The sequence below is a fragment of the Salvia hispanica genome, chromosome 4 (assembly GCF_029641045.1).
Source record: "Salvia hispanica isolate PSC_SH4W2 chromosome 4, Shi_PSC_v1, whole genome shotgun sequence".
Taxonomy (NCBI): Eukaryota; Viridiplantae; Streptophyta; class Magnoliopsida; order Lamiales; family Lamiaceae; genus Salvia; species Salvia hispanica.
In genome coordinates, this window is record NC_142695.1 from 9408556 (window position 1) to 9413390 (window position 4835).

General features: G+C 29.1%; 1 long non-coding RNA gene across 1 annotated transcript; it reads left to right on the top strand.

Moving 5' to 3' along the window:
• Positions 1–2610: 2610 nt before the first annotated feature.
• On the top strand, positions 2611–3237 carry LOC125191999 (uncharacterized). Its single transcript, XR_007171286.2, has 2 exons — positions 2611–2820; positions 2898–3237. It is a non-coding gene; the product is annotated as an uncharacterized LOC125191999 (long non-coding RNA).
• Positions 3238–4835: the final 1598 nt, after the last annotated feature.

A 4835-nucleotide genomic window follows, 5' to 3' on the forward strand; every position in this document is an offset into this window, starting at 1 on the left:
ATTGAGAGAAAATGATAGGATTATTTTAAAAGAGAAAGTGGTCGATTGAGACAAACATGATGCAAAAGGTGATCATCTTAGATACGAGGAATTAAATTTTTGGGTTTTGGGATTGAATATTAGAAAATCACCATTTTTAAAATATTAGACCTTCCTAAAAATACTAGTATTTGTAATTTTAATATTTTTCTTAAAGAAGACTAATAGAGTTTTTCATAATCAATTTTCCATGTGTTATGTGAGTTGAATCCCAAACCTACTCCTTCCGTCTCCAAACAGTTTGAACTATTTCTACTAATTTCTTTTACATCCGTTTCTAAAACGTATAAACTTCTAATTTTGAAAAATTCAAACGACATATTGCTCCTACACATCATTTTATTTTATTAACAACTTAAAACTCGTGTTGAATCCATTGTTCACACTTTTTAGAGACGTAGGAAGTATTATCGTAACAATTATAGTGCACTTTATGCTCCAAATACTATTTGCAATTCACATTTAGAGGGCTGGTAATGAGAGTAAGATACCAGTGTATCTAAATGCGAGATGGGCCGGGCTCGGCTAGAAGGCCCAGAACCTTAAAAGTTAAAACAGCCATTCTCTTAGTCGGATCGAAAACGGAAAGAGTATATATATGAGAAAAATAATCAAATCGATCTACCTTACTCATCTAGAATAAAATTCTTAATCAGTAAATATAGTAGTGGACCACAAGAATGGTGAGTGAGAATTGACAACACATATAGCATTACTTAATTAACAAGAATATCCATCAAACCCTAATTAATAGAATATCCATCAAACCCTAAAATTGGTCCTGAACATATGACCATTTTACGTTTTTGGTCCTAAACATTATCTTTTGAATTTGTGGTCCTGAACATATGGAAATTTGATCATTTTGGTCCTCCGTCAACTATTCCGTTAAAAACTAACGGTCAACGGGTTTTATTCCAATTTTGACCAAATTAAACTTTTAATTCTGATTTTTTACTCCATAATTAATTCCCTAATTATTTTTTATAAATATTCTTTTAAACCCTAAACATTTTATCACGTAGTATAATCTCAATCCTTTAACCAAATATTGAAATCAAACAATGGGTAAAAATTAGTAATCCAACACCATTATTAAACACGAAGATGATGCATCTAAATCCGAAATAAATAAACACCCAATTCTTTCACAAAATAAGTAAAATATCCAAATCATTCAAAAAAAGGCTGAGGAATTTCAAATTCAACAACAATATCAACGGCAATTCAGCTCGCTAATTGCAGCAAACTCTTCTTGAAATGCAATGCTGCTGAAAAAACTCTTCTTAAAAGTGACAAGCAACCATTGCTAGATTTTGCAAACAATCTCCCTCATTCTCACTCTCTGAACTGGATGCGAATTCCCCAATTTGCCACAACTGGACCGGAATCTCCTGCGACGATGAGGGCAACAGAGTAATTTCAGTGAGGTTGTCGGGAATCGGCCTCCACGGCCCTATTCCGGCCAACACACTCGGCCGCTTATCAGCTCTGCAGATCTTGAGCCTCAGATCCAACGCCATTAATGGGTCTTTCCCGCTTGATTTTGGAGGCTTGAAAAACCTAACCTTTCTTTATCTTCACTATAACCGTTTCTCTGGGCCACCCCATTTGGATTTCTCTCTGTGGAGGAATCTAACCGTTCTTAATTTGTCTCACAATGCCTTCACCGGCACCATTCCTAATAATAATTAGAGAATTAATTAGGGAGTAAAAAATCAGAATTAAAAGTTTAATTTGGTCAAAATTGAGATTAAACCCGTTGACCGTTAGTTTTTAACGGAATAGTTGACGGAGGACCAAAATGATCAAATTTTCATATGTTCAAAACCACAAAATCCAAAAGATAATGTTTATAACCAAAAACGTAAAATGACCATATGTTTAGGGCCAATTTTGACCTTTATTCTTAATACTGAATTGACACGTATAACTTTTTAATAGTAGCATGGACCAACATCATTCAAATACGTAAGACATACTTCTACCACCTATCAGAAATGTTCCCTTAAAATACACGAAGAACATAGATATGACATTACATTATGCTAAAAAAGTTAAGGAAATTAGTATTGTGTAGACAAACTATAAATGCCACATTATAAATAAATCAACGAGTTATTAAAAAAATTCGACCGGGCTTCATGGTTGCTTAGTAGGAGTAATATCAATTATTTTTAGAATTTCACACGTTTAAATTTATATAGCTACAAAAGAGTTGTGTCGGTATATGTAAATTGATATATAAAAACAGCTGCAAAGTACTAAAAGAAAATAAATGGAGACTTGTCTATAAGAATTATAATATTACATATTAGATATGATAAATTAAATTATAAGATATGTGAAGTAGAATTATAGAATAAATATTGGACTGAGAAAGAAGTGAAAGGCACATAAAATATAAAAATAAAAAATAAAAAAGGCTCCTTCTAGGTAAATAGGGCTCTTCTATTACAAGGGAAATACTATTATATTTGAAATAGACATTTTACCAAAGGAAATGTGGTTCGCATGATTGATTTGCAATTGCAAAGAATTATAGCAACGTTTCTAATAGAAAAAAGGGAAAGTGTAAAGAACCTAAACATGACTCCTGTCTAAGCAAAAACACACTTGAAGTTTCTCTCTCTAAGCTCGGTAGTATTTCTCTCTACAAACTTGTGTAAATTGTTGAATATGTCTTGACCACTCACCCTCTCCTCTAAATGGGGTGGCTGCAATCCCTCCTCTCTCCCTTCAAAAAGCTGTGGATTCGTCTAAATGCTGCTAAGAAGAAGAGTAAGTATAGTAGATGATCATCATGCACTTACAATATTTCTTAATTTCTATGTTTTTCATGTTCGGATTTTTGTTAGGTAGAGGGATGTACATTTTGTACGAGGATGTGAAATCGTGCCCTTATGAAGACGTCCATGTGCTTTGGTCCATATTGGTGGAGGCACATCGGCCACCGTTGCCACTGCCACTGCCGCCGCCTCCCAAGTGACGTACGCTTCTCCATTTAGCAAGAAAAGCGTATGACACGACGGGAAGAAACCAAAGAGACAGAAAAGTGAAATACATACATGTAAATACGATAGAAACTTTCTTTTACATTTCGCTTTTCAGTTATCCTTTTACAATTTTTCAGGCTTATTCGAGGTAAAATTAATACACAATGCTCATACATAATTTTAGTCTACATAGAGTTACACACCCACGAGTTTCCAGAATTATATGATCTGTATTATATTACTATTTACTACTATTTAACATTTTAAATTTTTACAAAAATATATATTACCTTATACGCCTCGTTTATTTTAATATATATATAGTATTTATTTAATACACAAGGTAAAATTTGTTTTTTGATAGAATGTTAACTGTAAAACAAGCTCTAGGTAGAGTCCACTTAAAGATCTTGATCGATAATTGAGATTAATTTTTAACAAGATATATAAATATAATGTATTTTATGAAGTTTTACGTAAACAATAATGAATTTTCCATTATATGCTTTTTCTCACGCTAACAATAATATTATACGCATACACTAATAATTTTTATACTATAATACTATAATTATTCTTAACTAGTTAAATGAAAGTTTGTGTAATAATTAATCAGTGATTGAGAAGTATGTAGTTATGGTAAATTAAAGGTAAAGATAAATTAACAAAAATTGTACATACAATCAAATTTTAAACCAATTTTTATTTAAATCGGTTTTCTTATTAATTATTATTTCTTTACTTAATTGCCCTTTTGCTATATTTGTAAAGTTCAATCAATGTCAAATTACATTAATATTTATGGAAATAGAGTGTGAAAATATTAAATATGGATGATCACTTCAAAATAAAAGTACCACTTATTTGGAAAGATCGCATAAATTGAGGTTACACTAACAATTTGGTTGATAACATTTTTCCTAAAGCATTAAACATTATTCAATAAAAAAAATTTGAATGCAAAATAGTATTATTATTTTATTGGATGGCAAAGCATTACGAAATATTTAATAAGAAAATATTTGAATGCAAAGTGTTAGTATTATTATTTGGTTAAATGATAATATTAAAAAATTAAGTATACATACATATAGTTGTTCATATACAGTGTAACTTATAATTTTAAGAGTTATTTAATAATAAAATAATTAGATAAAAAATACTAATATTATTTTGTTGGACTAGCAATAAGAGATTTTGTACAAATGAAGTAGCCATTTTTTATAATTACAAATTAAATATTAATGAAATAATTGAATGCAAATGACTACGATGACTCCAATTGATAATCACAATACTAAGAAATTAAGTAGTTGTTTTTATAAATTTAAATTTTAATAATTATTTAATAATTAAATGTGAATGACTATGATTATTTCGTTTGATGAGAAATCAAGTATATATATAGTCATTTTTATAACTTAGAATTTTTATTTAAAAAATTAATAATAAAATAATCAGATGTGAATGACTATGAATAAATTGTTTGATGATAATACTAAGAAATTTAGTATACATGCATGTAGTTGCTTTTATAACATAAAATTTTAAGAATTATTTAATTATAAAATAATTGAATTAAAAAATACTATTATTACTTATTGGGATAATAACACTGATAAATTAAATATATATGCTTGTAGCCATGTTTTTAAATTCCGAAATTTCAAAATTATTTAATAATAAAATAGTTGGATGTGAATAACTATAATTTTTTTGTGTGATGATAATACTAAGAAGTTAAGGAATCAAAATAAACATAAGAGTTTAAAATAAATCAGATTACTTTCTCTAATAGAT